The sequence below is a fragment of the Girardinichthys multiradiatus genome, chromosome Y (genome assembly GCF_021462225.1).
Source record: "Girardinichthys multiradiatus isolate DD_20200921_A chromosome Y, DD_fGirMul_XY1, whole genome shotgun sequence".
NCBI lineage: Eukaryota > Metazoa > Chordata > Actinopteri > Cyprinodontiformes > Goodeidae > Girardinichthys > Girardinichthys multiradiatus.
In genome coordinates this window covers 14,141,413-14,153,450 of record NC_061818.1, presented here as the reverse complement: position 1 = coordinate 14,153,450, position 12,038 = coordinate 14,141,413, and the positions used below count along the sequence as shown (strand labels likewise).

General features: G+C 42.6%; 1 long non-coding RNA gene across 1 annotated transcript; it reads left to right on the top strand.

The window, feature by feature from the left end:
* Window positions 1-10,574: 10,574 nt before the first annotated feature.
* LOC124864103 lies at window positions 10,575-11,375 on the top strand. The gene is made up of 3 exons (XR_007037260.1): window positions 10,575-10,708; window positions 10,881-11,031; window positions 11,147-11,375. It is a non-coding gene; the product is annotated as an uncharacterized LOC124864103 (long non-coding RNA).
* Window positions 11,376-12,038: the final 663 nt, after the last annotated feature.

Below are 12,038 nucleotides of genomic sequence, written 5' to 3'. Positions count from 1 at the left end.
TTCCTAGAGTCTCTAGAAGTAGAATGGGAGGCAGATCCTTTAGTTATCAGACTCCTCTCCTGTGGAACCAGCTCCCAGCTTTAGTCCGTGAGGCAGACACCCTGTCTACTTTTAAGGCTAGGCTTAAAACTTTCCTTTTTGATAAAGCTCATAGTTAGAGTGGCTTAGGTTGTCCTGAGCTATCTTCCTTATTTTTTTACCTCCATCTTCTTCCCTCTCTGTTGCTTCTTTGTTCTCTTTGTGCCTCTGCTCTGTTCTCTCAAACCCCCAGTCGGTCGTGGCAGATGGCCGCTCACACTGAGCCTGGTTCTGCTGGAGGTTCCTTCCTGTTAAAAGGGAGTTTTTCCTCTCCACTGTCGCTACATGCATGCTCAGTATGAGGGATTGCTCCAATGTCAACACCAGTGACTGTCCACTGTCTCTACATGCTCATCTGGGAGGAGTGAATGTTGCAAGTCACTGTCTGGATGCAATCTGCTGGGTTTCTTTAGACGGAAAAACTTTTATCCAATTTGAATAAATAACTGAATCTAACTGCACTGTTCAATGGTTATGATTAATTGGAATTTATGTACCTGACTTTTGTAAAGTGCCTTGAGACGATATGTGTTGTGAATATGCGCTATATAAATAAACTGAATTGAATTGAATTTTGTGTGAGTGTTGTAATGTGTAAACTAAATAAACCACAAAACTAAAGGTGACAGCAAAAAACAATTATTGTCAAACAATGGCAGATCTAGAAGGTTTTACAAGAGGGGGCAAATGAGGCCGAAAGGTCTAGGCAGGGTGGCAATGCTGGACCTTTTCATTGAAGTTCATAGTTCTAAAAAAATATACAGTGACAATTAGAATTATCTAATTCAGTTTTCTTTATAACACACTTGTAGACTGGTGCCAGTATGTTATTCATTTAAACATTGTAAGCTAAACTAACAAGGGAAATATGCTAACACTCTTACAAATCACGCGAGAGTGAGTCACTATCATCAAATGATTAATAAACGTATTATACCATGAACGTCAGTCACTTTAGCAAACATTTGTTTAATTGCAAACGTAAGTTAACATTACTGTTGTGTGTTAATAATAATAAAAGAATTCTAATGCATTTTATATAAAATGTATTATTATTCAAACATCACTTGGACAAACTGACTTTAACTGCAGAAACTTAGACAGCTCAGTTGCTCCACTCTGCTGGGCTGCAGACAGACTGCCTCATTAAAGTGCCTGTGACACACGCACGTGCAGTGGCGGAGCGGTAGGCAGACATTGTTTGATGCCGGGCCGTAACTACATTTTTCAGGGACCTCAGATTATATCTACAATTATATACTTTTTGGTAAATAATGTTTAATTTGAAGCCTGTAAGAGGCTTTTGGACAAATAAGCTATTAGTAATTGAGGACATAAAAGAAGGGGGGCAGCTGGAAGGGCTAGGTTCCACAACAGGGGGGCAGTTCCCCCCCCCTTGCCCCCTTGTGAATCCGTCCCTGTTATGAGATCTTAAACACCTGAGCCTCATCAGGGTATAAACACACAAAACGGGCCTGAAACTGGTGTGCATCACTTTCCACACAAAGGTTGTGATCTATAAAAAACAAATTTGACGGGAGACTCTGACCCATGGGTGTTGGCGATGCAACTGGCGACGCAGATGGTGAGGTGGGGAGTTGAAACCACACTGCATCATGATTTCTCTCAGACATTCACTTCATTTCAAACTTTAATCATAGATTTTAAAACCGCAGTGTTATTTATGCTTGCGCTGGTGAGCCATATCTGTACATAGGGACCTTCCAAATAAATACAAAAAGGCCTATAAGCCAACTTAAATCATAACTTAAAGTCACAACATTTCATCAAAGTTTCCTTACCATCACATTCCTCTCCCTGATGATCACCAGTGTGATGTGTACCACAGAATTAGGAGGGAACACGTTTTCTGGGATCACCAAAATTTCCTGGTCCATGATATTTACTGGCTAATATGCCGATTTAAACTCCCTAGAGCATTGCTCTTGGATCTATGTGCTGTACTGGTTTCTGTATTGGAGAGATAAACTTGCCAGAACCGCACCATCCCTGTGCAATTACAGGTGTTAACCAGCCTGGTGTTCCAGCTTTTACCACCACAAATTAGCCAACAGGTGTGTTTAATATAATCAGCAGTCAATGAACTCTCTGCTTGAAGCCTCTTTCAGGAACAACATACAGGGGTTGGACAATGAAACTCAAACACCTAGCTTTAGACCACAATAATTTATGAGTATGGTGTAGGGCCTCCTTTTGTGGCCAATACAGCGTCAATTCGTCTTGGGAATGACATATACAAGTCCTGCACAGTGGTCAGAGGGATTTTAAGCCATTCTTCTTGCAGGATAGTGACCAGGTCACTACGTGATACTGGTGGAGGAAAACGTTTCCTGACTCGCTCCTCCAAAACACCCCAAAGTGGCTCAATAATATTTAGATCTGGTGACTGTGCAGGCCATGGGAGATGTTCAACTTCACTTTCATGTTCATCAAACCAATCTTTCACCAGTCTTGCTGTGTGTATTGGTGCAATGTCATCCTGATACACAGGATACAATGTTTGAACCATTGGATGCACATGGTCCTCAAGAATGGTTCGGTAGTCCTTGGCAGTGACGTACCCATCTAGCACAAGTATTGGGCCAAGGGAATGCCATGATATGGCAGCCCAAACCATCACTGATCCACCCTCATGCTTCACTCTGGGCATGCAACAGTCTGGGTGGTACGCTTCTTTGGGGCTTCTCCTCACCGTAACTCTCCCGGATGTGGGGAAAACAGTAAAGGTGGACTCATCAGAGAACAATACATGTTTCACATTGTCCACAGCCCAAGATTTGCGCTCCTTGCATCATTGAAACCGACGTTTGGCATTGGCATGAGTGACCAAAGGTTTGGCTATAGCAGCCCGGCCGTGTATATTGACCCTGTGGAGCTCCCGACAGACAGTTCTGGTGGAAACAGGAGAGTTGAGGTGCACATTTAATTCTGCCGTGATTTGGGCAGCCGTGGTTTTATGTTTTTTGGATACAATCCAGGTTAGCACCCAAACATCCCTTTCAGACAGCTTCCTCTTGCGTCCACAGTTAATCCTGTTGGATGTGGTTCGTCCTTCTTGGTGGTATGCTGACATTACCCCGGATACCATGGCTCTTGATACATCACAAAGACTTGCTGTCTTGGTCACAGATGCGCCAGCAAGACATGCACCAACAATTTGTCCTCTTTTGAACTCTGGTATGTCACCCGTAATGTTGTGTGTATTTCAATATTTTGAGCAAAACTGTGCTCTTACCCTGCTAATTGAACCTTCACACTCTGCTCTTACTGGTGCAATGTGCAATCAATGAAGACTGGCTACCAGGCTGGTCCAATTTAGCCATGAAACCTCCCACACTAAAATGACAGGTGTTTCAGTTGCATTGTCCAACCCCTGTAGATGTAACCCTTGTAATTCTGTCAAACAATCCATAGGTCTGGGAAATAGGCTGGAGGCACTATACATTACCTTTCAAAAATATTTGGAAACACTTTCTCATTTACTGGTTTTCCTTATGTTTATGACTATTTATATTGTATGTAGATTATCACTGAAGGCATCAAAACCGTAAATGAACACATATGGAATCATGTAATATAAGATAAGATACTTTATTGATCTCACAATGGAGAAATTGACTTGTTACAGCAGCTCTTAGTAACACAAGAAGGGTACAGATAGTTATGATTTGAAGCAACTTAGGGTTTCAGCGTTTTACAATTTTCTGGAAGTTTATTTCAGATTAATGGAGTATAAGAACTAAAAGCTGCTTCTCCATGTCTGGTTCTGGTTCTGTGTATGCAGAGTAGATTTGAGCCAGAAGACCTGATAGGTCTGGTTGGTTGAAACACTGACAACAAGTCTGTGATGTATTTTGGTGCTAAGTCATTCAGTGATTTATAGACAGAAGTATTTTAAAGTCCATTTTTTTGAGATACGGGGAGCCAGTGTAAGGACTTTAGAACTTGGGTGATGTGCTCCACTTTCTTAGTCTTAGTGAGGAAGCAGGCAGCAGCATTCTGGATCATTTATGTGCCTCTGAAGGTTCAGGTCTGAGTCAATTACTACACCTATATTTAAAGCCTGATTGGTGGTTGCTAGCTGTGTGCTAACTTTTATTTATTTATTTATTTTCTACTGTGTCCTGTCCGGCAGAGTATCGCTCAGAATTGTTGTCTGAGTGCCAAGAAATTGCCCAACAGATTTACTTTCACAAGCAGAGCATCACAGCTAATGCTTTGAAGCTCTGCTTGATATTTATAAAAGAAACTTCATCATAAACTTCTTTGGGAATATTTCAACTGTTACGGACACAAAGACTGAAATGAAAAGGAAAAAAGAAGCTCAAAAAAGAGAGAGATGGGGGAAAAAGGGGAGAAAAGGAGGAAAGAGTGGAGGAGAGAAAGAAGGATGAAGAGAATACAAGATTACACCCTGCTTGCTTATACACCTGCAGCTGTTTTTTGTTTTTGCTATTTTTTACAAAATAACACACGGTATTTATGAATGTAATATGTATTTAGTGAGAGGTGCAGCCCAATATAGAACATCTGTGTATCTGTCAACACCTGAAGCTTAACACCTGTGAGTCTGGGTGTGGACGCACTTTTGTAAACAAGGTTTCTCCACAAAAATATGCAATAGCGAGTGTGAGGACCCACCGACCTGCCCCGTGGTCCCTGGGCAGACACTGAGGAGATCCAAGCCACAGACATCCAAAGACCCCCCAAAGCACAGGAACCTCAGGAGAACCACCGCCGGGACTATCGCAACCCCCCCAGAGAAGAGCAGTGGAGAGTCCCAGGGGAACCATCCAGCAGCGACAATGCAGAAGCCCCAGGGAGCCGCAGCGACGAGCCCAGAAGCCCCGCCGGCAGCCGTCCACGCCCGAGCAGACCCAGCCATGGACCCAGAGACCCAAGACCCCGGGACACACCACCCCCCCCAGCAGAGGCCCGACAGAGCCCAGGGGGCCAGGCCCCGGCAAGCAGCCACCGGGAGTGAGCCAGCACACACCAAAGCACCCAGCCCCGGACACCGAGAACCACAAGTACACCAGCGGGCAGAGACTCCAACCACCAGCAGGTAGTGTAGCGGGGAGGCCCCCCATAAGGGGGAAGCAGTCCAAAACCCAACCTGTCACAAATAAAAAAATAAAAAAAAACAGGTACTCACAGTCGCCATCACCCACTCCCACCCTCATGCATACACATAAAATCACTCGCACCCACCGTAAAGACAAACAACAATGGACGTCATACATTCACTCACACTTCCCATGCATACTCTATATTCCCAGGTCCAGGCGCCAGTACCCCCTAGGGGCAACCAGCTCTCTGCCCCAGGAGGTTGTCCCCTTCCCTCCTGGGGCAGAGACAGGTAGACAGCGCTGGCACCGCCCAGACCCGGGCGGCCCCGGCCCCGAACCCAGTCCCCAACAACCTGCATCTATGGCGTCACATTCCTTCCAAAAATCAGAGGAGCGTATTAAGCAATCACAACAGCGCATCTCTTAATCGAGAGAGCGCATAGCTCTGTTCGCGGGCGTGCACCTTCATTCGAGAGCGTCTGAACTCAGCACTGCGAGCAGTAAAACACGCCTCCTGCAACCATCTGTTCGCTCTCGGAGAAAAATTACGCTCTCTCACTCTGTTTAGTGGGCGTATTTGTCAGTTGGGGGCAGAAACTCTTCTGGTTGATCTGATTGGCCGGATTTTCATTTCATATCCGGTCGCAGCCCGCACAGGACATTGCCTTATAGGAGAAGAAGAAGAGCAGGGAACGTGACGTGGATTCAAAGCGTTGAAGAAAACGAGAAATAAATAAGAATGTAAGGAAAGGAAAAGTTGGTTGTTGATTGCAACACTTTTTTACCGGTGACATTTATTTTATTAGGTTACGGTTAGCTGTGTATTTGTTCAATTAATTATCCGGCGTTAGCCTGAGAAAATATTACCGCGTTAGTTCTGTAGCTAGCTGTGTGACACATTTGAGTTGTAGGTTGAGTTGGTATTTAAGTATTAAGATAAGATTGAATTTATTGATCTCCCAATGGAGACAACAACTGGACGATAACGTAGCTTTTTTTTACTTCATGTATGTATATCGGGTTGTAGTTCGGTAGCCACATGTTCATTTTACTTAAGTTTTGTCTTTGTGTACCTCCAGATCATCTTTCCAAATCTCTAAATGACAGACCCAAAAGAGGCTGGTGTTATCTAAAAAAGAAAAAAATAGAGTTAGCGTTTTCTACTAGTGCATTAATTCACGTTTCCAAAATCCTTTAGGATGAAGTGCACAGTGCTGCAATGAACTTAATAGAAATGCTAAGAAGAACACTGAATAATCCAGCAACAAGTATGTATCACTTGCAGTTGCTAATTTTTCAGCTATGGAGAACGTGACTGTAGTTAAGGTGTCACTAAACAGCACCAGAAATTAATTCAACAGTGAAACTTATGTGTTGTTGAGTTGAGTTTCCTGCAGTCTTGAAGACCGAGGTAAGACATGGCATATTAAGCCTATTTTGAACATTGAATGTTAAATTTTCATCATGACATTATGGAAAATAATGAACTTTATCACAATATGCTAATATTTTGAGAAGGACCTGTATGGGGAACATGGTGTGTGTTACCCAGTTGTCAATGCCTGTGGGGTTAGTGTGACATTTCCCATATGTCACTTACGGACATATAGTGACTTTGAGAAGAAATTGAGCACTGCATTAGAGTTCAGTTATGAATTTAGCAGGTACTAAATAACTATTTAAAAACTTAGCTTGAGTACTGTTTTGTTTTGCAGCTAAAGCTAGCTTGTGATTGTTTCAACCCTATTGTTGTATTTAAAAAGGGTGGAAAATACTTAAGGTGTAAACATTTTCAGAAAATAAAGTTTTCAAAGAATTGCTGTGCAGTTTTATTGTTGTTACATGTGCACTTGTACTTAGATCTTACATTAAGTATTTACAAGCAAATGTGTCTGGGTATCCAAAAGTTACCTCTGACATCACTGACTGCATGCAGAGGTTGGTGTATTTGGAAAATAACTACATGTGGGGTTTTGTGATTTCAAAGTATTGCAAATGATTACTAAGTACCAAATATTCAAATCTAAACAATTTATGAATTACGCATTTGAAGTTGCCAGATATTCACGACACAGGAGGTACAAGCTCCTGCTGTCCAGATCTTCGTTGTCATTGATGAGATTCTGATATTCCACCAACTGGTCTTCAGTTATTGGGCCGTCAAATTCAGGAACCACCATTGCTCCATGCACATCTTTTCCAAAATCAACTGCAACATCCCAGTCAATATCTGGCTCCTGAATATCCTGAAAGTAGAGTTATTGTGCTTTTAGCTTATTTTTAAACACAGTATCAACATAGTTTTAAAAGAAAAAGGTTTTAAAGATCAAAAACCTCAAGATTCTCAGGCCGGTTGACAGGCTGAAGCATCATTCCTGTTTGCCAGAGCTGTTCAGGGGTTTGGTTTCCTTCCGTTCTGAGTGGATGGTGGTTCCAACCTTCCACAAAAGCAACCAGGTCATTCAGAAGTCTGGTAAGGAATGTCAGGTGGACTGCAAACAGATCTTCTATAAAAGAAAAAGTTTACAAAGTAAAAAATAAAACAAATTGAGAATAAAATATTGACTGTCCTAAACTTTTATTAATGCCTTTAAAATGACCTATGTATTTAGCCATTAGTATTTCTTTAGGTGTCTCCCATTTAACTTATTTGTGTTGAAACTGAGGAGTGCTACCTTTCGTCTTTGCCCCACAGAGCTCATAAGACAGTTTTTTTTTAGATCAATCAGTCCATCAAATACAAAAAATGCTATGTAGAAGTTCGCACATCAGAATATGTACTTATATGAATACCCATTTTCAAACGGGTGTCAAATCCTTTGTCTGCATATTGCAAAATTGTATAAACTTCCCTTGATGGTATGCCATGTATCTCTGTTGCTTTTTTGAATGCTGCAAAAGCTGTTGATGCATGATTGTTTGTTGCAGCCTGCAAGCACATCGCCTACACAATTGCAAGAATGTTCTTTAATACAGGCTTACTAAGAAAACACCAAGTTGTGAAAAGATAGGTTAAATCTTACTTTCCTGGAGTAGCCATCAACTGCACCAAAAAGGACAATGTTGTACCTGGTGTCATTTGTAAAGGTCATTGTGAAGTTATTTTATTTCAAGACAACATACTTTTTGTTTTTCATACATCTAACATGAGGACATGAAATTTTAAATGCAATTAGTAGCATACTTACCTTATCAACTTGTGGTTAGTGTCCACATGCCACAGTGAAAGGGGTCCTCTGACGGTATAAGTTCTCCGTACAATGCAGCCAAGTCCAGTCAGTCTGGAAAGAATTCCAAGTGCATCCACGCAATGCATTGATGCTGTAAGTCTTCTCCACTGGACATTGACACCCATTGACCTTAGTGTTCCTTTCACCATCCGATAGCCTGCTGTTGGAATTTCACTCTGTATGCGCTGGACTGCATCATCCAGCTCTTCATCAGTGAGATTGCTGTAATTCTGGCTGACAGACAGGCCAAATTCCACCATCCGTCGATGAACTGTTCTGGCTGAAATCCCCAGTAATTTTGCAATGCTGTTCACCGGCAGATTTAATTCAAGAAGCTCAACTAGTCTCTCTTTATCTATTGAAAACATGGGACGCCCCCTTGCTCCAGTTAGAGTTTCAACTGTGGTCCATGTAACATTAGCGTGATCAATGTGGTCCATCACAAGAGTGAGGAATTCTTGTAAGGCCTGTACAACCTCTGGCTGGATATTTATATGCCTCGACAGTGCTTCCCAGAGGTACAGCTCTTGCCTGCAAGTAAATACTAGAAAGCCCATGTCCAGAGGTTGTTGTGAAAGGCCATACTTTAATTTTCTGATCAGCCTGGAAATCATTTGTTGTCTGAGGATATCCTGTTGACAAGAAGATACATTAAAAACAATAACACTGTTCTTGGGTGGACAAAAACAAACATAACACAAGACAAATTTAAGCAACATAAGCAAACTTAAGTCATGTCAAAACAAGTATGCAAACACTACATGCAATCTGTACCTAGATTTATCCAAAAAAAAAATCAAGATTCCTACAGATGTTAAGAGTGGAGTGAGGCTCACTTCATCTGACATCCCACAAAATAAAATCTTCAATGCTGTCCTCAACTGTATCAAACAACAATGTCAATAAAACGGTTATTATAATCAGCATCCAGAGTTAAGAGAAAACTTCCTCTCAGAGACATTCAATTCAGTCAGTCAGTCATTTTCTACCGCTTATTCCATAGTGGGTCGCGGGGAAGCTGGTGCCTATCTCCAGCAGTCTATGGGCAAGAGGCAGGGTACACCCTGGACAGGTCGCCAGTCCATCGCAGGGCAACAACATTCAATTCAGTTTTATTTATATAGCGCATATTCACAACACATGTCGTCTCAAGGCACTTCACAAACGTCAGGTACATACATTCCAATTAATCCTAACCATTGAACAGTGCAGTCAGAGTTAGTTATTTATTCAATTTGGATAAAAGGTTTTTCTATCTAAGGAATCCCAGCAGATTGCATCCAGTCAGTGAGTTGCAGCATTCCCTCCTCCTGGATGAGCATGTAGAGACAGTGGACAGTCACTGGCGTTGACTTTACAGCAATCCCTCATACTGAGCATGCATGTAGCGACATACTGTTAGTGTTGAGATTTTGACTTCTACAATTAGAAATTGTCTCAGGCTAATTAATTTAACATATCCACAGCTAACCGATTGCATTATGAGACCATAATAAAATTTAGTTGAGACATCCGACTCAGAATGCCACATAGGATACAGTCAGATATTTAAAACCTTTAGAAAACACATAGAAAAAGAAAAATAAGCATCCTTAGAGGACACCCTTAAAAAATATAAATAAAATAAATGTCACCGGTAAAAAAGTGTTGCAATCAACCAACTTTTCCTTTCCTTACCTTCTTATTTATTCCTCGTTTTCTTCAACGCTTTGAATCCACGTCACGTTCCCTGCTCTTCTTCTTCTCCTATAAGGCAATGTCCTGTGCGGGCTGCGACCGGATATGAGGTGAAAATCCGGCCAATCAGAAGAGTTTCTGCCCCCAACTGACAAATACGCCCACTAAACAGAGCGAGAGAGCGTAATTTTTCTCAGAGAGCGAACAGATGGTTGCAGGGGGCATTTTTTACTGCTCGCAGTGCTGTGTTCAGACACTTCCGAATAAAGGTGTACGCCCGCGAACAGAGCTATGCGCTCTCTCGATTAAAAGATGCGCTGTTGTGATTGCTTAATACACTCCTTTGATTTTTGGCAGGAATGTGACGCCATACCCATCCACCTCCGGAGAGGGGCTATGTACAAAAGAGGGGTCCACATGGCCCAAGCCAGCCCGCCAACCAGAGCCGCCCCAGGACGGAGCAGTCCCGACCCCCCAATGAGCTCCGATCCCAACCCCATGAGCCTCCAACCCCGTGAACCCCAACAGGAACCTCCCCACAGGGCCACCCCCAACAAGGACACCGATATCGAACACATGCCCCCGAACCCAAACGCCACGAATCCCTTCCCCCACAGGGGAACACCCCCACAGGTGAACTCCATGTGTGCTAACTTTTAAACGCTCTTCCTTTAGTCCAAGAATTATTACTTCAGTTTTGTTTTGATTCAGCTGAAAAACATTTTGGCACATCCAAGAACTTATTTTGGAAATTCTAACCATTTGGGCCTGATTTAATGATGCAATCTTCCGCTAAAACCTGCAGGGGACAGTGGTTACCTCTTGAGGCGCTGGCTCCTAACCCCCTTTCCTCAGCCCCAGAGCGCAGAGCAGGTGCGCTTTACTACTGCCCATACCTGTGTTCCGTTGGCCTTCTAAGATGCTGGTGGCAGTGTGTGGAAGTGTCCAAGGAATATGTGCGTGAGGATGTCATGCGACATTAAGGACAACAATAATGTTCACATTTTACAAGTTACTCAGTACTGTTCTAATTTCTTTCAATACATCAGTTGTTTCTCTCTGATTTTGCAGAACAGCATTTGACTGAACACGTCCTCCAGAAGCACCTTGTGCATGGGGCACACTGTTGCTGGGGACCTCGGTGCCGGTTGCCACATTGCTCGGACTCTTGTCACTCGTAACTTTCCTGCCAACTCAAGAGGACCTGAGGACATAGAGACATTAGCCTACTGTGTCTGTACCTCTGATTTACCAATTTAATACAAATTAAACAGTGCTTTGCCTGGCATCTGAGGTCTCAGACAAATCAGCGTCTCCCTCCTACTCTGACGATGCCACAAAAGCTTGTCTTTCCTAGTATGGAGGCCATCCATTTCTCAGATGGTGTCAAATCGAGTTTCCGCATCGGAGAAATTGTATTTCTTCGCTCTTTGCTCCTTGGTTACCATTGTTAACCATAAAATAACATTGATCAACTGGCTTATTTAAAGACAAATTGACATTCATGAAGTGCTTTGCATTAACCATTTATGGTTGAATGTGGGCATGTAGAGGGCAGAACATGAGGCAGAATCTTGTACACAAACATTGAGGTGCAGCTAGGATTTATAAAGGGGAAACTGATTGCTGCTGTGCATGGTTTTATATGTCTGGATTTTCTTTTGGTTCTTTTGTTGCTCATATTATACAGGTTTCCTCAAAGAGCCATTGTAGATGCTGATGGTGTGGGCAGAAAGGATTTCCTGTAGCAGTCTGTCTTACAGCAGATCTGATGAAGCCGGAAGACACTGTTGTTGTACAACAGTCTCATGAAGAGGATGATCAGGGTTCTCTATAATGTTCTTCATTTTATGAAGAATCCTTCATTGCAAAATGTTAGTCCCTGGCTCTGAAAGTTCAAGAAGCTCAAGAAGTACAATCTGCTCTGTCCCTTCTTGTAGATGGCTTCACAATTGCATCTCCA